The 22837-nt window shown below is 44.8% G+C and overlaps 1 protein-coding gene across 7 annotated transcripts in view; it reads left to right on the top strand.

Moving 5' to 3' along the window:
• The window catches only part of NAV1 (neuron navigator 1), a 999939-nt gene that overhangs the window by 456268 nt on the left and 520834 nt on the right, over window positions 1-22837 (top strand). The gene's annotated exons all lie outside the window — the stretch shown is intronic.

Here is a 22837-nt window from a genome sequence, read left to right as displayed (position 1 = left end):
TCTGATAATATTTGCTGTATCTTCCAGAAAAAGTGGTTGGGAGGTTTGCGTATTAGTTTGAGCGATGAAGTGATTCTTGACATTCATAGTTATGACAGAGATTTTTTATAGCTTCCAATTTAGAATTGAAGAAATGTACCCTGTGGTCTGCTAAGGCTTCAGTAGGCCCAGAGAAGAAGCAGACTTAGAGTTAGGTTTGTTAACTCTTTGTGGATGGTGAAAAACAAATATTTTGTTCACAGCCAAGTCAATTTGGTGGACTAAGGAAGCTTAATTTCAGATAAATAGTGAATTTGTAATTTCTGGAATAATGGATATATGTCTGGTTGTAAGCTCTGCTCTGGGATAGGATCCAAGTGAATTATATGGCGTTAGTAACCTATTCCACAGGCTTACCCGTAGGGAAATGACCCGGCAGCCCGAGTTAAAGGCCTGAGCAAAGCGAGGGCTTTTAACAAGGGTACAAGGAGGTCACCCTGCGGTATAGCCCTTGGAACGGGTTACTAACACCATTAGCACCCTGGGTTGCCAATCCCGTAACCCGGATGCTGATAGCAGTATATTTTCTATGACTGAACTGAATGTTTTGCGCTGGCCGGTTCATTCATAGAAAAGACTGTGTAGAGATGGCCCCACAGAGCTGGATGATGGGGCTCCAAGCTGAGCCCCTCTTCCATTTCCATGGCGGCCAGAAGAAGGACGCAGGAGAAGCAGCAGAGGCGGTGGGCTGCCGACGCCACAGCCATCAGGAAATGGCGTAGGAGGGTTAGGGAAAAGTATATCAAGGGAAGGGAGGATGGGGAAGATGACTGGGTGGGAGAAGCAACCGCCAGGTTTCTCGGAACACAGGCTTCGTTCGTGTGATTCAGCCCACGATCTGAGCAACCTGATTGGCTGTAACCCCCCTCCCCCCGACCCATGCTCTAATATAGTTTGCAACATTCCTTCTTCAAGAAAGCTAGTTTTCTGTGGAGCCATGTGTTAATGTCCTTTAAGGCTGATCGATTTCGTTTAGATTGAAGGGAGACTAAGACAACCAATGTTTAGTGATTGGATGTTGCCAATGCTTCTGGGTCATTTGTGTTGATGGGTCATCAGGATCAAAGGTGAACAGGTGTGAGAAAGCCCCAGGATACTTTTTCTCTCAGTCTGAATGTATCAATGACCGTATCATCCTGGAATAGTTGTGCTCCTCGAAGGTGGCGATAAATTAATCCTTGTGTTACCAAATGATCAGTCCAGAACAGAGGTTCAATATTGTCATCTGATGTAGAACAGGGTGGGAAAAACAAGATCTCTAGGGTGTGGCCTTAGGAATTGCCTGGACACTGCAAGGCATTATTAAACACTGGGCCTTCCATAGTTTCCAGGAGGTCCTGTGTGTGGCCATTTTCTTTGACACCAACCTGGTGTTTAGGTCACAAATCATCATGCTGTTGCCTTCAATATTCACTGAGGTTGCCATTGAATCCCTCCATTGTGGGAGAAAATGAGGGTCTAGGCCCGAGGGGGAAAACCTATTATCATCAGGCTTTCAGAGAGAGATGTTCAAAAGATTGAAGTTCCACTGTCAATGGTGAGGCATTTCACACTACATGAGTGATCCACATAATAGCTCCACTCTTCTTATGGAGTCAATTCGTCACCTGGATTTAGAATTGTTGGAGATGAGTTTGGCCACAAGTGCTCTGTAGTCATATGGGACTCAAGTTTTTGTTGAGGCCTGGCATTCAAGTGTCTATGATTCTATACTAGTTTGTGTTTGATTGTTGCATTCTTTTTTGGCTGAAACAGCACTGATGTCTACCGAAGGCCAACGGATGCCTACCGAAGGCCAACAGTGCAAGTCGGATGTCAGGACTGAGAAGGTTGCTTCCAGCACTGGCAACTCACGAAAGATTAGGTGCGGATCCAGTAAGGAACTGGAGGAAGGGCCCATGTGAGGAACTGGAAGGGGGCCCTACCTTGTATTTGACTGATCTCCGAGTCCAGGCCTGTGGGTTGCCATCTGCAGAAAACTTGGTCATATAATATTCTGTACCAGTCCAATACCAGGAGTGATATGGTGTACAGCTTGCCGCGGGGGAAGCCGATTCATCCAGGCAGAAATGCAAACAGGTGACGGCAAATGGATGATCCTAAAGCTGCTGGGAATTGTGTAGGACATCAGTAACTGGTTCCTTCAAATCAAGTCTGCACCCTCCTTTAATTGTAACATTTAATAGAGTAATGAACCTTGTGAGTAGGAGTGGCCTGTGTTTGTTGATAGAAGGGGAGACTAATAATACATGAGTTATTTTTATTTACCCTATAAGGTGGGTGACCAAAAGGTCAAGGCATGGAAATATCCCACCAGGAAGGTCAATGGTTGGGGAATGTCATTACAGGGAGAAAGTTGGGCACGGGCAAAACAAACTCATGAGGGACTTGCACCAGTATAGCAACCATGATAGAAGAAGATCACTTTAAGCCGTGCCCTTCGGCAGAGAAAACCTTCCAGGATCTCAAATCCCAAAATACAATTACCAGTGGTCTTTCAAGATATGTATGGTGGTCTTATTCCACTTGTCAACTGAATTCTGCCTCAATCAGGATTTATTTAGTCAGACCCGGTTACCGAGCCCATCGTCTGTATTTTCTCTCAGGAGGATAGATCAGGGGTAATGTGCTCGCCTTGGAAGCAAGACAACGCTGAGCAACATAGGTTCGATACCCGGGTCCATGCTTTGAAACCTCTGGGGTATTAAGCACGTTATAAATAACCAATTACAATTACCCCTTTGTAACCCACCATTGGAAAGCATCCTGAGCATAACTTTCACTGACCTAGGCCTGACACATTTGCCTACCCTGATGCCATAGAAGGCTCCAGAATCCAGCCTGCAAGCCCGCTCGACTCTAGGCAGATTCATCGAGCAATACTCAAGTCCTTGTTCTACAGTCCACAATGGAATTCTTTAGAACCAGCCAAAATATCACTAAACAGCTGAGCTTGCCAAAAGGAGATTTCCTTTCTCATTTTTTTACTGTCTCTCAATTAGCAGAAATATTATTATTTTTGGAATGGGTTCACTCAGACTCATATGGACGACAATGGGACAAGTCAAAACATTTGTGGTCTGTTCAAGCGAGGTTCAGAATGGTTTTTATTAACAATTCAGAGAGAGCGAGAGAGAACGATGGAGAGAGAGAGCGCGCGAGAGGCTGCAGAGACAATGGAAGTTGGCCAAGCAGAGGATGATATCACTGAGTGCTTTCTTGATATGTGGTTGCAGCGTCAGCGCCGGCTCAGACTAATCTATCGAGACAGGTCAATGCTCTATGGTCCGGCACAACAGGCGAGCATGAGCGCGTGTCGCATTGTGAGCCAATGAGAACCAATTTAATGGCTTAGTGCACGGTGCATCTGGTAGAGTGACCGTGTCAAGGGGCCAAAACTCTTTAAGTTCGTGCAATTTAAAGAGTTTTCTTTCCAAAATGTGGCCAACACGGTTTGTTTGCGAGGAGTCACAAATCACGATTCGGATATTTTGGTCAGTTTCCTTTTGGACCGAGCTTATTTTTGTGACCGGTGGAATCAGAACCAAAGCAAAAGTGGCCACAGACCCCAGATACCCTCAGACAAGGTTGTGCCATTACCGGGATTCACATCCAGGCATAAAGCTTAGCTCATGTGTTGGCAGAATGTATAATTTGCTGAATTTGGCGCTGTAGATCAGAGAGTACGCATAACATTCTAGACTGTGTCCATTAGACTGCTACGGGACGTGAGAATTCACTCAGCCTCTACTGCGCAAAAACATTAGCTCATTCAAAGGAGGACAACTTATGCCCCAATTTTGATACAAAAGTCACAATTACTCTTGAATACATGTGACCTACATTTAATAGTTTAGGTAGGTGGGAGATAAAGTGTGCGCTCAATGAGAAAATATACAAAAGCCAAAAAATAACATTTCACATTAAATAAAACTCTGCACTAGAGAAACTGCCAGCAGGGCGGCAGCAGCAGCAACATATGACTCTGTTGGGACGAGCACAACCACTCTACAGCAGTGGGCTCCAACCTTTGTCTCTCCAGATGCATTTATAACACGCCTATACACAAGTGTTACAAGTGTTTCATGCTGAGGACTACAGATCCCATCAGCTTCAACCAGTATAGCCAAAGGTAGGGGGTCATAGGATTCGTAGTCCAAACCATCTGATGAGCCGCAGGTTGCAGACCCCGGCGTCCACAGCAAAGGAGAGAGCGAAACTGCCACTTGACTGCAAGCCGAGAATGTGTTGAAATCAAGCGGGGAAGAGTTACATACCAAAGAAGTGGTTATCAAAACTCAATTATCCCAGCGAAATCAGTTTCCTCCATGTTGGTGCTACATAAACTTTCCAATCCCAGTAAGTGGGATTGTAATGGCTGTTTGCAATTCTACTAAGATTCCCCAGATGACATCAAGAATGAACTCAATATGGACAGTGATCTTTTGTTCAAACCACAAAAAAGCCCTGACAGCGTGGCATCACTTCTCAGTTTTATGGAACTCAAAACCATATCTACAGGTCAGAGCTAGCATTCATGCCTTGGTCCCCATTCATCTGTACGAATGCAACAGCTTACTTTGCAGAATCCCACGTTTCAATCTGGTGTCCGATGATCACAGTCACAATGGCTCATTCAAGCACAGCCCTTAGGGAATAAAAACATATCCCCCCTTCCTCCATGGGACTACCTACATTGGCTTTACCCTTTAGGTGTGCATCAGTCTTGCCTGAGCTATGCTCCCAGCTCCATTCAGTGAGTAACTACTGTTACCTAGGATTGCAACCAATTGCCTGGGCGCCAAGCATCATTTCTCCATCTTCTGCCACCTTCCACATGAATCGTCATGTAGATGTTCATTAGATTTTCTGAACAACCCCCACACCCCCGCCCCCCACACAATCAACTCTTGATATAGATGCATCTCGGTTAACTACCAAGCACATGAAATAAGGTTTCATGGATTGGGTCCTTAAAAATAAGATATAAAACCTAGGAATGGAACCAAATGAGAACAAACCCATTTATGTTGGTAGTGTAACAAATAAAATAAACTACCCCAAAGGATACTTCTCCCTAATGGTTCCCTTTACCCAATCTTATGGTTACGGGTTCCACCCCTTTTGATAAGTACATGCTCCTCTTAGGAGGATGTTGTGTTGTTACAAAGTCTTTCCCTGGTTTTCCTCCTGGTTGGCTCTCATGTTTTGGTAACTTTACCGGAGGCTTCTCAGCCTGCCAGGTATTTTTTCACAAGACAGAAAATTGGCTCTGGTCGGCTTCTGGGACCAGTCCTTTCTTCAGAGTCTCAAAGGGCTATCAATGTCTGGACAGCTTAAATGCGGTTATAACAGCAACACCTGAAAGTCTTCTTCTTTCAAAGGGGCTACTCCGCGAAGACTCTACCTTTCTGTCCTGGTGGCCCACACAGTCTCTGATTAAAGTGGCCGCCCAGCCACCGCTAGCTGAGGCACGGGCTGTTCTCATCGTGGAACTCACAGACAGTGCAAAGTTCCACCGTGGATGGAGGGGCTCCTTCTGAAGCTCCAGGCTGCACTGAAGCAAGCTAGCTAGCATCTCCAAAGGTGATTGGTCTGTGGGGTGTGTGGGTGCATGCAGGTAATTTGGTCCATCTACAGGTCTTAGGGGCCTGAACCTAATGCCCAGACCAATTTTACCAGCCACTTCTTTGGCTGACACTCACTCATATATCTGGCAATTCACTAGACCTTAATACTAGCCCGTATGCTGACTAACTTCAAACCTCCTTGATGCCACACCCCAGCTCATTGCTCCCTCCAGGTCCCCCACGCTACAGGTTGACTGGTCTTCTCTTACTCTCTGGCTGTTACCGTCCATACTCCTTCAAGGCTCCACCCACTTACCTCCTCGCCCACTTCCACTTTCAATCTATTCCTTCACCTGGGTGTCTCTCTCCTCTGTGCCACTTCTCCAACTTCCTCTCCTGTGATGGTTTACCTTTTCAAGTCAATCTTACCTCCTCCAACTCCTTCTATTATTTCCACCCCCCCCCCACTTAATTTATATTGCCAGCCCCTTCTTGATGTAAACCTCTCCTCCAAATCTTTCCGATCTCGTTGTGTGACCTATTGTCCATTTAAATCCGCCTGCACCAATTTCCCCTAATCCACCTCTGGCTTCATATGCACCCCTTTTTTCCACCTAGAACAACAGCAAGAGCTATCAGATAAGATCCATCGCTCATAGGTTTCAACACAAATGAGGCTGATAATCCTAACCATGAGTGATATATTGTAAATAATGGCCTAACGCTCACTAAGTTTACACCCTGAAGATGGTTCCTTGAACCGAAACGCATCGGTCATCTCCCTTTTTCTAACATCCAACAAAAAAGGAGACTTTTCCACTGGAAGTTTATGCTGTTTCAAATTATTGATTCTGAATGTGTTAAGTGACACTTTTCTGTATTAATTGTTGTGACTGATTTACCCAATGCCAGTCGTTGGAAGGTATTTCCTATGTTTGATAAAGGTTCTGTACATTGTATGCTACATGAACTAATGTGCTCCCTATGGCTTTAATAGAGGACACTGTGTAAATTTGATCCTATCACTTCTAATAACTTGTTGGATTTGACAAATTAAAAATTCAAGAGTTAGCTCTATAATTCAGGCTCTGATTTATATGTACATTTTCTACTGAAGTTTCTAAATGTCATGTCTGTTAACTAATGAGGTATTGCTATTTACCTTTTAATACTAAATGTTTGAATGCAAGTAGGTACTCCAGTACCCAGAAATTCGCCTATACGGCGCTAAAACTATTCGAGTAATTTACCTTAATAGAGGGATTTTCTTCCCTGAAGAGTGCATTTGGGCCTGCTCTGTAGCAATACGCAGCTCTGGTTCTGCTCTAGCACTCACTATGTCACCTACCAGAAAAAGCAAAATATCTCTTCTGTGCTGTCCCTCCCTAGTGAGCGCTGGTGGGCCGCCTATCTAATATAAGTGATAGTAGGAGAGGCTGATGACAACTCCTCAATTTAGCCTCTAAAAATACTCCTATCTATAGGGTTTAGCTTGATAAATGTTGGAGTGCACCCAAAACACCACAGTTGCTTAAAGTTAAAATAAATAACAACACTAGGTCAAGTAGTTGGCACGGGGGAGGTACTTCACATCTGCCACTTAAAGAGTCCACAGCAAATAATCCTGTGAAATAGAACATTAAAAATGATTGTTATTCTGCATGGTGGCACCTAACTAACTACTGTTGTCCAAAGTCTAGAACTAGTCTAGTCCTACTCAGGTCAACCGGTTTCAGTTGTCTATTAAATCTATTTTATGCCGCTTTCTTCAGGACCCACTATTTTGTTGAGAAAAAAAACATATGGGTTGCTCCACAAGCTGCCAAGTTAGCCTCTTTAGGCCGTTTTATAAGATAACTGTTCTACGTCTTCCAGGCTATCGCCTAGTTCCTGCATAAGGGGAGATAACATACTATGTTTCTCACAATTGATCCAGTGGAGACAGCACCTTTATGCATACACTTTTCAAGGGGTAAACTACTACTTTACTCACACATCAGATTTTTCATCTCATCTCACTTCAGGCTTGGCTACTGATTTTGTGATTGTCACTGCGTCTGTAAGAACCCCATAACATGTGGTGTACCAAGGATCATTCCTCAATCCTACTCATTAGTTTCACACAAAGACCAAACCCACCTATATTTTTTTACTGATTTTTTGCTGCCTGTTCAATCCTCCAACTTCTATGGAATCCCATTCCGGCGTTCTTTGCTGAGTGCTAGCGAGATAACATACACATACTGATATCCTCGTCTTACAATGTGCTGAATAAAAAGGTACCATGTACAGGTGTTTTGAGATTACTATATATGCATGGTTCCTTACTGGTACTTATTCGAAGTGGCTAACAGTTGCCTGCCTAAGCCTCATTCTAATAAATGTATGTTGGAAGTGGAACCAGATAATAGGCCATGTCTGTTTGGTTTTGTAAATGTATGGTCAGAAAAATGCTGTAAAGCATAAGTCCATTGAGCGTTACGTCGATTCAATCCCTTGAATTGATGTAACAATTATTACTAGATACAGAACGGGAGAGTTCAACCATGGGACTTGTGCATGTTTCATATTTCCTTCGATAAATGTCTCTTGGGAAATGTTTGTAAACATCCACTTGGTGTTACATATATTCAGTCCCCAAAAGGTTCTTCAAAGAGGTTGTACATTTCTTAGAACGTATCTTTGGGCAGTAAGATAAGAGAGGGTTAACCCCATTACTGTAATCATTATGTTGCAAGACTCTACCAGCAGATTTCTTCGTTCAAGCCCCTACTCTCAGACCTAAGTCTGAACATCCATAGTTGTTCTCTTTTTAGTAAGAGGGCTGCCAATTTGCCGCCTTCTGTGCCCCTACACTGTCTGCACCTTTAACTCACTTTGCCCCTCCCCTTCTTCCTGCTGCTCCTTCAACTCCTTCTGCACCACCTGTTCCTCCTGCACCTTGTCCTCCTACTCTAACACCTTCTGACTCTCAACTGATCACAGCTCTGATATTTCACTCTCACTTTGCTTTACCGAAATATTTTTGTATAGTACTGAGTCTGGTTAGTGTGACGAATCGTGGGAATCGGTCACTTCTCCCAATGGGTGAGCCTTTCCTTGTGAGACTAGGGAGGCGAGCCCGCTATGCAAAAGCCTCCTTAGTGGTGGTGGTGAGACTTCAAAGGGAGGGACTGACGGAAAGGGACTCCTTAAAGACCCTTTTCTCTAACACCTCAACAAGACCACCAAGTCAGGCCACTGTGTTTCCTCTTGAAAAACAACCCTTCACGAATACTCTGAAGAAGAAGAGTTGTGGAAGAGTAATAATGATTACTCCCAGTACTGTAACAAAGAAGAGAGTGAGCTGGGGATGCAGAACATCCACTAGACAGAGAGGAGGGACTACAACCCTCTGCTGGGGATGACCCAGCAATCTGCATTAAAAACAGAGGAAGGACTCCTCTTAGAGTCAGAAAGTTAAGGATCCCGGGAGTTACAAACCAGCCAAATCTTGGCTGTGCTGTGGGAATGACCAGGCCTCCATCTGGAGGAAGGAAGAAGGTGCTGCTGGCCAGCGACCTCCAAGGAGACTGAGGTTACCAAGCAGAGGGGAAGGAAACCCCAAGAAGAAGAAGATGCAGGCAAGAGCTATGGCATGACCTGGAGGAGTGGAACGGAGGGTCAGAAAACTGTGCAGATGCCATTGAAGCATGGACACTGTGGTGCTGTGGGGAGAAGCAGGACAGTAACGAATTGAGAAAGTCAGTTGGAAGTCATAGGAAGTCCTGCTTGTGAACAGAGGCCCGGCGATGTCAACCCCTGTGAAAGAAGGTAACGGGGATGGCGGGAGACCAGGGAAGGATCATGGCAATAGAAAGCGCGGCCAACCTACTCGTCAAAGGACTTGGTCAGAAGTTAAAAAGAGTAAAGAATACTCTAGGACTCAGCATACTCGTTCCAGTAGTCAAACAAGTACAAGAATACTCTGGGACTCAGTCTACTCATCCAAGTATTCGAACAGAAGTTAAGAAGAGTAACAAATACTGTCAGTCAGTCAAACTTTATTCTGCAAATTTTCCTTCAGCACACACAATCAGATAGATACCTTAGTTACATACACAAAATAAGACAATTCATGATAGATGAAAACATTATTCAATTGCCAGTAAAACCTTATAGCTAAATAAACATCAAAATTAGTCAAATAGTTAAAAATGACATCCTACAGAGCCAGACTTGGTGGATACATTTAGCTAGAAAATACACATCATTCACTCGAGCAGTGATTTTACAAAGGTTAATAGCTTCTACAGTAGAGTTCACACATGATTTCTAACCAATGGCTTCAAATATGTTTTTTGCAGATCACTGTGGCCACTAAAGAGTAGCAGGATATGGGTAACAGACTCTTGATCTAAGTCACACACTGGGCCGATTTCAGAATGGCCACCCCTCCTGCCATGCGTAAAGGTCGTGACCTTCAGTGTGCCATTCCTGAATTCCAGGAATTCTCCGGCTGATGATGTTTTCAGGGATAGATATGCCAGTCCCACTGTCAGTTTTAAGCATGAGATTATAAGGCGTTCTTGCGTGTCACCCTTAGCAAACAACTTAACATCACATTTTAGACTAGACGAGATGGCATATTTTTGGGTTCTGCCATAGTTCATCCCAACCAGCCAATTTAAGTTGATGTTTAACGTGAGCCACCCATAGGAGAGAACGTCCAAATACTCTGGGACTCAGCCTACTAGTTCCAGTAGTCGAATAGTAGTTAAGAAGAGTAACACATATTCTGGAACTCAGCCTACTCTTCCCAGTAGTCGAACAGAAGTTGAGAAAAATAAAGAATACTCTGGAACTCAGCCTTCTAGTTCCAGTACTCATACAGAAGTTAAGAATCATAACAAATACTGTGGGACACAGCCTAATCATCCCAGTATTCAAGCTGGCGGGGAAAGGAGTAATGAGTACCCTGGGACTCAGCCTTCTCATTGTAGTATATAGCTAGAGAGTAAGAAAGACCACATGGAAGACAGGGAGTGTACAGAAGCAGAATATAACACTCATTATCTAATACACCAAGAAGTGAAGAAACAGAATAACATTGTATTTATTTTATTTATTTATCATTTTTAATGTGCGTATACACAAGAGTTTTGATATGCAGCAGGCGGGGGGGACAGGAAAGGAGGAAAATATTGATAGTAATAGGCATTCAGATGGTGCAAGTGTGGTAGTGAGAAGTGTATGGGGAGGGAGGTGGGGAAGTGCAGGAACTGGGTGGAAAGTCCCAAAAGAAAGTGAGTGCCTGGGAGGCCTGATGGAGAGGGTGCGGGGAGAAGAGAATGAAGGGGGATACACAACTAATTACAATTAAAAGGGGGCTGAAGCAAACCAGCGAAGTGTAGGTGGGGGTGCCGTGAGGACAAGTGCAGGATGAGGATAGGGGGGGTGGGGAAAGGAATATAAGTGCAGAGGTAGACTGGGCAGGGGAGGCCCTGGCATCCTATGAGACAAGGAAGGAACTGGCCCACCAGTCTCAGGCAGGGTGGAAATTAGCAGGGGAGGGTGATGGGGGGAAGAAGAGGAGAAAAGGAGGGTCTTGAGGATCTTCTGGAACGTAAGGAGATCTGCCTCAAGTCTGAGAGGTCCGAGGAGGCCATTGCAGAGGGAGGCACCTGCGTAAGAGAGAGAGATCTACCCCCTTATTCTGTATGTGAAACGTCTGATTTGCAGGGAGTTGGAGCTAGAGGAGCAAAGGGCCCTAGTGTGGACTTATTTTGAGAGGGAGAGATGGATATAGCATGTCCCAGGCCCCAGAAAGCCTTGTGGATGATGCAGAGGGATTTAAATTGGATCCTCGCAGCAACCGCAAGCCATTGGAGGGATTTAAGGGCTGAGAGGTGTTGTCCCTGGGTTTGAGGCCAAGGATAAGTCTTGCAGTCCTATTCTGGTGATGAAGGGGGTGAGGGAAGAGTTGGGCAGATTGAGGAAGAGGCTGTTGCAGTAGTCCCGACTGGAGAGAAACAGAGTTCTGGGGACATTGAGTTTCTGAGGGAAGGGGGGAATGCCTCAGAGGAGGTGAAGCTGAAAGTGGGCATTCCTGGACAGATCCATGATGTGAGGAGAGAAGGAGAGGGACGAGTTTAAGATGACGCCAAGGTGTTTTGCTTCACACAAGGGTTGAGGAGGGGACCCAAGGAGGGTGGCCAGACTGTGGGGGGAAAGGGAGCATCAGTCCCAATGAGAAGGATTGTAGTCATATCGGCATTAAGTCAGATATTATTAGTAGTACATCATGCCTGAATAGCAGAGAGGCAGTAAGGAATGAGAGAGGAAGAAGATGGCGGAGAGGAGAGTAGCTTGAAGGAAAGATATGTGTAATCAGCATAACAATGAAAGTTAGGAGAGAAGGTAGAGATCAGATGAACAAAGGGGGCAAGGTAGATATTGATAAGCCAGGGCGAGAGGTTAGAGCCCTGAGGGACACCAAAGGTGGAAAGTGAGATGACAGATAGGAAAGGGCCCAATGAAATTGGGAGGGTCGCTCAGAGAGGAAGGAGCTCAACCAGTCCAAAGCCAGGCAAGTGATGCCAAGAGTGTCACAGAGCGGCTTTATCATGGTGGAATGATTGACTGTATCAAAGGCAGAGGAGAGGTCAAGAAGGATGAGAACAGAAGCAGAGCTGGAATCAAGATTATTGATCAAGTCTTCACAGGTGTTGAAGAGTGCAGTTTCCATGCTTCTGGCAGTGCTAAAGCCAGACTGGTGGTCGTGGAGGCAACCAACACGTTCAGTGTGGTGGAGAGGCTGGGAGATGGCCAGCATCTTCAAGAGTTTTCCCAAGAAGGGGGTAGTGGAGATAGAGCAGTAGTTTGGCTCACAGGTGGGATCAGCAGATTTTCTTTTGAGGCGAGGGTGCCCAAGGGAGTGCTTGAGGAGAGAGAGGGGAAGGATCCAGTGGCAAACGAGTGATTGCAGGAATTGGCCAAGGCTGGAGCAAGGGAGACAATGTTGTCCTTGATAGTTCTGGAGGAGCAGGAAAGCACCTGTTTGGTGAGACTTTCATAGAGCAGACTTGTCTAGAAACATCATCAGTTGTTATGGGAGAAATAGAGGGGAGTAAAAGAGGCAGGGGTGAGGGGGGACAAGGGAGGACCGGAGAAAGGGGAGGAAGAAGCATATGGAGTAGATGTGAGTGAGGAGAGGACGAACTGAGTTTTGCAGATGAAGTGAAAAGCCAGAGAAGTGCAGAGTGCCAAGGAGGCCACAGGAGAAATGGAGACTGCAGTAGGGTTCTTAAGTTCCTGACAGATTTTGAAAAATGCTGCCGTGTTGTTAGTGGCCCCAGAGATGCAGGCTTGGATAAAGGCCCTCTTCTTAAAGCAGGTGGCAAGTGTGTACTGCCTTATGAACAGGTGCAAGGCCAGTTTGTCAGAGGATGTACTCGAAACCTGCCACTTCTGCTTAACAACTCTGCACTTGCATTTCAGGGTGGCCACATCAGAGCCCTACCAGGAGTTGCACTTGGAGGCGGATCCTCATGGCAGGGACCAGGATATACAGAGTGTTGGAGATGGAGAGTTGAGGGTTAGAGAAGGCTGTATCAGAATGAGAGTCAGTGGAGGGGTAAGAGGGAGAGTGAAGGTGGCAGCAAAAGCAAAAGGAGAAGGAGGCTGGCAATGCGTTTGACGATTTAGCCGGGCGACCAAGGGGGTCCAGGATATGAAGAAGGAGTCATTCTCCCTAGTGGAACAAGGAAGCAAAGGACTTTCAGAGACAGTCGATCACCTCTCATCAGTTTGGCCATGAGCCAGAGTTTCCTGTCTGTAGTTGACCTGGTAGCCTGCTCTCTGTTCTGGACCATTCAAAGGAGTGCGAGCACATCGCTATCTTCATCCGAAGATTAAAGAATAGCCCTTGTTTTCACCTTCTGAATCACATGTGAAGAGACCACACATGTGTACATTTTGACCTCTTATTTGCTGCTATTTAATTCAATTATATAGGGTGTCATTGCTCCTCATGGCCTCTAGAGACTTGCTTACCCCATCTTGTATAGACTTTATACACTTTCAATTGCCCAATACTTGATTCTTGAGAATGTTTTCTTCTTTACCCTTAGAGAAATATGTCTCACGTCCATGACTTATCCATCTGTCTCCCTTTGTGCTTTGCAGCAATTACTTAAAAATAGCATCCTTGATCCCAGGCTAACATAGACTCCTCTTCATTTTGCACACAAAGCTGTTTTCCAGTGACTCCTGACTCTGCTGTATTCACACATCTTCTTCATGTCATCACTCTGCCGTCGTCAGATTTCACTCGGCGTTCCATGATCACCAATGGTGTGTGCCGACATCCTTCCACTCGATATCCTGCCACTCTCTCAGTGCGAGGGTACATTTGATACAGTTGTCTCTGTGCATATTGTCTCTCATACACTCGATGCGGTATAGGTATAACACATGGCGTCCCATATAGGGCTCTTCCCCTACTGTTTCAGGCTGAAGGTGTTGAGGGGGCGGGAGTTAGGGAAAGCACGTCCACCTGCTCCTCTACAGATTCATATTATGTACTGCTGCCATTTGCGTGGTCTCCAGGCGCTCTGCTGAATCTGAAAGATAGGGGGTGGATTACGTTAGTGGGGATGAGGAGAATGTTCTGGTGAGAAATAGGTCTAGGGGTCTGTCTCTTAGTCTTAGGGAGTGTCACAGTGGTTAAGTGGGGGTGTTATTGTGCACTATTTCAATTCACATTCCTTTCATCCAAATTATTCCAACAAAAAGGGAATTGGTCATTTTCAATATTTAGGAAAATCAATTGGGCTTAATGTGGACTCACTGGGGAGTCACCCGAATTGCACCAGAACAGATAAAACTAGACTCCAGAGTCTTTTGATCTGATAAGGGATTTAACAGATGGAACTAGGTGCTGCTTGCAACGTGGACTCAGCAAAGAGTATTTCTGATCCAGAGTCTTAATGCAAGGATGTGCAGGATGCAGAGTCTATTTGTAAGGATTTCCGCTGTAGCAACAAGAGCGCCATGCTTGTTTCAGTCCACTTGACCTCCATGCCAAATCCCAACCTGTGCTATACTAACAGCACAGTATAAAGTCAGGTAAGCAAGTCCCTCAATATGATCCGGTCATCTCTACCAATGTGCAGCCCCCACCCATTGCCTCCCGAAGCTAGTTCAGCACTCAGTAAATACACAACATCAAGCAATACAGACATATGGGAGTTATTTACATAGTCCAGGGGTGGGCAACCAGCAGCCCTTCAGATATTTTAGGACCACATGTTGCATACTGGTGGTATAGTCTGTGGTTGCCCTGAAAACCTGGTGTGGATGGGGCCCTTGAGAACGGACTTGGAGATCCCTGCAAGGAGGAAACAAAGCCTTTACTCTAACCTCAAGAGCTCTCTTCAATCTCATATGTCCTTACTGTACAAGGATGCACAGTGTCCTCTCTCTAGTGTGTGTGTGGGTGTGTAAACTCTGTTGTAATACTTGTATGCCTTATTGGAAGAAAAGTCTATTTCGGTACTACCTGTGACTGGGAATAATGTACAATAACTATTTAATGAGACATTAAACAAAGACATGTATCACTCTTGTGATAATATTGCTAGTTCGAGGCACCGATGTCACAGCCACTATGCATTTTGGTCTTATAGTAACACAGGCTGAGTTTTTCAAAGTTCTCAAATGTACTTAATTCAGGAACTTCGCCCATACAATAAACTGCAGTCTATTGAAGGGCCGTAATAGGAGATATCCAAACTCTTCTAACCCTACGGTTACCGGGCAATCTGTAAGGATATTCGATATCTGCCTCATGCTATTGATTGTAATACGTGGGTGGCCTCACAATGGTGCACCTACTGGGAAAGGTGCTTTAACAAGCCTTAATTACAAGGGGGACTTTCACACAGTTGGGATTTTTTTTTTACCATGGACAAAGGCAAACTCGGAAGGGATTTGAGCTTCATGTTTGGTCTTTCAATGGATCAGGTTAAGATTTGGCGGGGAACCCTTTCATTCATAGAACAAACGTGGTAAGGGTTTGTCACCTATTGACTCTCTGTGGAGACCATTTTCCTTCCCATGGAAAGTTTTAAGTAGAACACAATTGAGCTACGCGACAAACTCATTGCCCGTAGGAAACCTACAGTCAATGATTGTGACTACACGTTTATAAAAATCATGGTGATACAATGAGTTCATGTTTACTGAGATTTTTCTAAGCTCCTGTGAATGAGCTGATCAGTTGCTTTAGGAAACACATTTTGGTTCGGGAAATTACTTCAACAAAGGTAGCAGACGCCCCTCTCTCGGAAGAACAAGGCATGATAACCTGTTCAGTAGTTGTTAACCACATTGAGAGTTTGCAGCCATCTGCTTTTTGCTCACTTGTACCTTTCACAGATGGGAAATACCCATTTGCATATCAGTCTTTGTCCCGCCCACATGGGCAGTCTAGCACCGAAATGCTATGGCAATTCCTCTCTGAACAAGAGTACCACCAGACGTCCTTAGCGGGTCCCGCGAGCAGTCCAGCATGCTAAGAACGGGCCAGTCATTAATGGGTCTGTTGTTAGCATGCTCCCTATTCCCATTGAGCCCTATGTGGGCTCAAATGGGAATGGGGATGGACCGGGTCTGGGTTCCTTGAATGGGGAAATACCGGGCCCTCCAAGGTCGGAATAGCCCGATATTTCCCCATTCTGGGAACCCAGACCCGGTACCCAGAATGGGGGTAGCCATGCCGCAAAAAGTGGCATGGCTACCTCCTTCCTCGTAATGAGGCCCATTGGGTTGTCTACAGCAATAACAAACAGAGTCTGTTGCTGTACGAAATAGACACTCTATGGTTTGTCAATTTTCATCTATTCTGCAGGGACTATTGACAGCAATAGGAGAACACTAACACCAGTAGTGGTAAAAAACCATCAAGGCTGAAGAAAGGTCAGGACTACAAGGGGGCATGAACAGTATAGGAAACCATTCATTATCCACGGGATCCATCCTTAGAGTACCGTGAGATATAGAAAATACAGTGGCCACCATGAGTTATCTATGCTATAAAAGACAGGCTCTACCATCAATAATGAAGTGTAGCTGTGCAAATCCAGGACCACTGCAAAACGACCTTTAAAAATTAAAGACAATTATCGATTAGCTCTTGCAATAAAAAGAAGCCAATGTCGATGATGCCTGGACTACAACTGGCACTTGTTAGATTTGATCAGGGGGGAAAAAGTGCTGGTGGTTGCACCCATTGGAAGTCTCTCTTCTCTTTTGCCGCCGTTCTGCTGCTGAAGCCCTGCCCCGTCCAGAACAAAATTGCTGAATCCCCTGAGAGGGGAAAGAGTGCAGGGGTTTACACCCGTTGGGTGTTCGCACCCAAGGTTCTCACGGAGGTTGCTTGCTCATTTCCCAGAGGGTCCCTGACGTGGCCGGCTTTCTTGGTTGGGATATTTGTTGGCTCCAGTACAGCGGAGGAAGACTCCGATGCGGAGGTGAGCTGGAAGAGTGAATTGAAGCAGGGTCTTTCAGGGGGGCCACACGGGACCCAGGTTACAGCTAACACGAGCACCCTCTGTGCTATTCTTTTTGTTATTCCGCTGTGGCCCTGGGCCACTCGATTTAGTGGTAGCCAAGTGGGAACTGGCGGGGATGGCGTTGCGTCTTGTATATTTTTTATAAACCCAATTCAATTCAAATAGAAGTCTTAGTGAAGCCAAATGAATGGGATAACTTCTGATGCTTGAGATGGGCAAGCACATTTCGATCTTGTGCCTATACCTGTACTCCAGCGGAAAATCCTATTTGTAAAACGGAAATTCCCAGTGCCCGAGGAATTGGAACTTGCCTGTAAAAAAGAGCCTACCCCAGCGAATGCCGCAAGATCTTTTGGTGCAGCTTTTTCCCTCATCACAGAAAGGAACAATTTCCTGGGCTCGTCTGGCCCCCCATCGAGTCTATTAAGTCTATATTTATGGGGGGGACAGAGGGACTGCAACCCAAGACACTGTTGACTTTTCTGAACCTGCTAAAAATGAAATTGCTCGATGCCCGTCCCACACAAATGAAAGTCCAGGAACTGTGCCATCGCCAACATTCTTGGAGGCTCTCCCCAGGATGGCCGCAAGGGGAGTCACTGCCTTCCATCTTGATCCTGGGATGATTCCTACTCCTTCTAGCTGTTTAATGACTGTAACCCCTACAGCCCCGTCGCCCTGTTTTCTTGATTTCCCTGTCACCATCCCGTTAGCTGTACCCCGTGTATTCCTACATCTGTGAGAGGGGATAGCACAGCGCAGCACTAGATGCCCGTAAGTGATGAGTCCCCTCGCCCTACAAAACTAAATAACTTATGCACATGGTTACAGGGTTCTCACAAAGGGACAACGGAGGGTGAAGAAACAGCTGGGACTAGGAATAGAGGGGCAGCAGAAATGTGGAGACGGGTGGTATCAGTGGGGGGGTTCCCGGTGATCTACTGCCAGATAAAAGACATTGTCGCCTTCCCTTTTCCTGAGAGCAAGCGGTTGGTCGACACTTTACCAGATTACTCAGCTGGGAGGGGTGCAGTGCTCAGTGTTTGCCAGTAGAGCACTGCCCTGGCTGAAATCTCCCAACTGAAGAAAGTAGTTCTCCATTTTATTGAATCGGTGGGGAGTGGCCTGTGCAAGGAGGGTCCCCCTGATTGGCCTAGGGGCCAAAGGAGAGGACCAAGAGAATCAAGTGAATGATGGCCCGCCTGTGTTTGAAACTGACCCTGACATCAGTGGCTTTATTCAGAGTGATAGGGGGCTTCCCAATATGCCGAAAACAAATACTTATCCTTTAGTAGGTCCAGAATGTGAGGAGGTACTGTCAAGGTTGCCTAAGTTAGACCTAAACCACTACACCCACCATGGGATTGGCCATCGTCCCTACCAGCGCCCATCAATGCACCTCCCGGACCCTCATGCAGTTAAGGCACCTGGGGTGACCAATATATCTGGAAGGGCAACAATTCGGGTGGGTCATGTTCTGGATAGATTAATTAGAAATTAGTAATGGCAGTAAGCTGATATTACCACGGGTGGGGGGGTCACACTAACTTCATAGGGTCCCCTTGCCCTAATCCACAATGAGCCCAGAGATGCCCTTCTAAACAAGTGCCTTTACTGAATCCAGGTGCTGAGGGGGTGCCCATTTGTCAATCTGATGAAAATCATATGCTGTACCAGGATCCACTGACAGGGAGACAAACATGACTTCATCAGAATTGACGTCAGAGGTCATGTACCAGTTGAGGGCTTATTAAAGCTTAACACGTCACATGGACGCTGACCAAATTCCCTAATAGTACTCAGCTATCTGGCCTGTGAAAATACCCATTACCAATCCTTGATCACAGGGGCAAATAGTGCTCCATTGGGGAATAGGAACCCCAAAAAAGCCCTTTGCTCAGACCATCTTGGTTTACGGTCCATTGACAACACTTTGTTATCCTTGTGCCCCAACCTCGGGGTATGAACCCGGCTATGTATGCTATAAACAAGAGACATTTAGATCAAATTAAAAGTTGCATTTAACCTGTCTGCTGACTCATGGGAAATGTATTGATGATGGTTTATTTTGTATTTTCTTGAATGTTGTCTTTGTAAAGCTTTTACGGCTTTACACTGAAATAAAGTTACGATGATGATGATGATGATGATGATGATGATGATGATGATGATGATAATTAGGAAAAAGAAAGGCACTTGTATAGATTGAGTTCTTCTTAATTAGCGCTTGTGTAGCTTCAGATAATCTCCAATGACCCACAAGTTCCCTGTATTTGCGAACTATGTACAATTAAAAATTATGTGAAGCTGTATGTGGACTAATTAAGATTAACTCCATCTATACATTGAAACAAGCAGATATAATGTCCAGCTTCAAACTGGGTTTTTATAAGTATTATTTAGGTGTAGGAAATTGAGACCACAAATGATTGCCTGTATTTGAAGACATACAGAGGTGAATGTAGGGACATAGGTCTGGAAAATTGGGAACCAAATGTAATGACCCGTACGTTGGAGATTTCAAAGCTAATAATGCAGACTCCACTGGGTCTCCAAAGCACCTGCCACATTACCCTCCATCCTTCCAAGAATTCTGCAATGCCTGTATTGCCTTGGGAAACATAGACCCACTTTCCCTCCTCCAGGATCAGCGTTGCCCTCTCATGATGCTGGCACCAGAGTCTTGCCTTGTGCTGCACCCAGCCCATACCCAACACCTTTGTTTTTATCCCACTCCCCTATTCCCTCCCTCAGTATTTCCATGTGGTTCTTCAATGCTTTGCTTCTAGCTCCTCTCAATCCCTATTTCCTCCTTTCGCTTCCTAATCCCACCAATCATCCAAGTCTTCCTTGATCGAACCCGGTGGTTGCCTCCCCTGTTCATCCACCTTTCTTGCACAGTTTAAATGTCTCTATCTCATCAATCCCCTCTTTCTTCCATCCCACAATTCCTTTGACCAGCTCACTCCATTTGGCTTCCAGTGTTTTTTTGTTTCCATTCTCTAACTTTCTCCTTTCTCTTCATTATAATAATCTAAATTATGCAAATGGTCTAGTCTAGCACCCTTCTGCCACTTTTTGTTGTCCTTGCATAACCTGGATTAAGTATTGTGGCCAATAATGAGTGAAAGCTCCAGGAGCTCACTCACTTGATGGGAGGATAGCTCAGGGGCAACAACCTCGCCTTAGAAGCAAGACGACACAGAGGAACACAGGTTCAATCCCCGGGTCTGCGCTTCAAAACCTGTGGGTATTAAGTGTGTTATAAATAATCTATCATATCATATCATTGGAGTAAAGTCATTTTTATTCGAGAGAAGTTGAGACTGTGGACACTCGCTAGTAAAACCTGACATGTAATCTTGTTTTGATTATTTTATTCAATCATTGTTGAGGCCTCAATAGTCCTAATGTGGCAACTCTTTAGTGAATCCTCAACTAGCGGGACATCATATAGAGTACTGTGTACACTCTCCACCGACCTCTCACCCACAGTAGTATTCCCTCTCGTATAAAAGTCCCACCAGTAGTACAGAGTGAATTCCTACCTGAGATCTCACAGAATCCTTACGTTCACTCCGAGTTGCTCACTGTGAGTGGCTTGTCCAATCCTTACATTAAAACTCTTGGCGTGGTTTGCTCAGTAAAGGGTTCACTCAATGATGAGACCTCCACTGCATCATTGTGTCTTCTCATCAATGAGAGCGAACCTGAAATTGTGTGTTATCTGATTACCGAGATCTCACAAAAAGTACTGGACCAACTCATTATTGGGATCTCAACTGGAGTATCACTCATTATTGAGGCCTCACTTGGAGTATTGTGCCCACCAATTTCAGGAACCTTCACCTGGAGTACTGCACCCACTACTATACTCATCACTGAATCTTCAACAAACAAACAAACAAACAAACAAACAGTGTATTGTGTCCATTCACTAGTGAGATTTTGAGAAGTCTTCTCATTTGTGGGAGATCACCTAAACTAGAGTGTCCTTGACTTAATTACTTAGCCCTAGCTATATGTTGTGGAACTCATCAGTGTTTTTTCACCTTTAATATTAGACACTTAGTAAAGTGAGATTTCGCCTGTAAGGTGTGCACTCTAGCGTGAGACCTCCGCTGCATTATTTGGCCTCCACAGAAGTATCTTCATTGCCTTGTCTCTACAAATATTGCGAACCACCTGTTTTAACATCCAAACGTAATATAGAAATGCATGTCCAAAAACAAGGAATGACTTCTCGAATTGCGAATAACAACAATTAACACTTGCTAACAAAAATCGCCATTGGAAATCCTGACTTCTGTTTGAAGTCACACATTCTACAATCCCCACTTCCTGAAACGTGTCCTAACACAAGTATCTCTCCTGTACTCCACATGTGTAGACTAGCTACTCTCCACATACAGTCTTACACACACAAATATACACATGTACCTTAGCAAACACAGCACATACCTCTACCTTTTATGCATATCCAACATGTGAGTGCCTTTAGCGCAAAACAGAGTTCTATCCTTTACACACACACACACACACACACACACACACACACAGAAATGCCTCTTCACCCAAACAAAACGCACACTGTGGCCAACTGGAAGAAGTACTCAGACAATTGTGACTCATGATTCTGAGGTGTTATTCCAAATAAAAAGATCAAAATGCCTAACTTGTCCTCTTTCTATGAGGGCAGTTCCCTATCTAGCTAAACAAAAACTAAGTAAGTAGGACAGAGTCCAAAATAAAGTCCTCTATTTTGTCCTTTAATCTGAATCCTATCAAACTAACTGGCCCTACCACTTTATAAAACACCCAACTAAAAGGAAAAATGAGGTAGGTTTGTACACCAGCCTCAGAAAGGCTTCTGTATGGCCCAGTTTACATTTGACTTGTTTTCAGTCTTCAAATGTCCTTTTTCACAGCAGGATAGTGTTCCCAGTGTTGATACTAGGTTTATGATTTCAGTCTCTCCTTCTTATTAATGAAAATTGTTTCTGGAAGCAAACAATCCCATTCCTCAAGGTTTATTGAGCAAATAACATGTTTTTGGCTTTTTCTCCTTCAAAGCTCTGGGTCTCCACAAAGTCCCAGAATCCTCAGACCTTTGGCTTTCTTTCTTTTACACAAAGGATATATATATATATATATATATATATAGTGTTGGCCCACTCTGGTTGTTCAGAGTTCAAAATGTCTCTCTCTGGCTTTCTTACACTTACTTCAAAAGACAATATATTCCTTTTTTCCCCCTTTCTAGGGTATTTGCCAACTCTGGTTTCTCAGGCTCCTGTAACACAGATAGTTTCACAGCATTGATACTTCTCTCAGTCCCCCATGCATCGTTTTATTTTACTCTCAGGTTTCCCATGCTCCCTTAACTTGATTAGTTTTTCCAGAGGTTTTTCACAGTATTCTTTTTGCTCTCACTCACCCTTTTCTAGGACTTCTCCACTCTCGGGTTCTCAGGTTCCCATAACCTTGATATGTTTTCCAATTGTTATTTACAATGTTCGTACCTTGTAGCCATATGTTTTTCGTTGGGTTTCTCAGGCTCAGGCTAAGCGTCTCTGCAACAGTGATCCAACATGCGCAGAACTCTTATCCGGCCTTCCAGATCTTTCTGTTACTGTGCCTGTTATGACCTGGGCTTCTCAGTCGGATAGAACG

The sequence above is a fragment of the Ambystoma mexicanum genome, chromosome 13, assembly GCF_040938575.1.
Source record: "Ambystoma mexicanum isolate Mex_15411 chromosome 13, UKY_AmexF1_1, whole genome shotgun sequence".
Classification (NCBI taxonomy): Eukaryota; Metazoa; Chordata; class Amphibia; order Caudata; family Ambystomatidae; genus Ambystoma; species Ambystoma mexicanum.
This window is presented reverse-complemented; position numbering and strand designations above follow the sequence as displayed.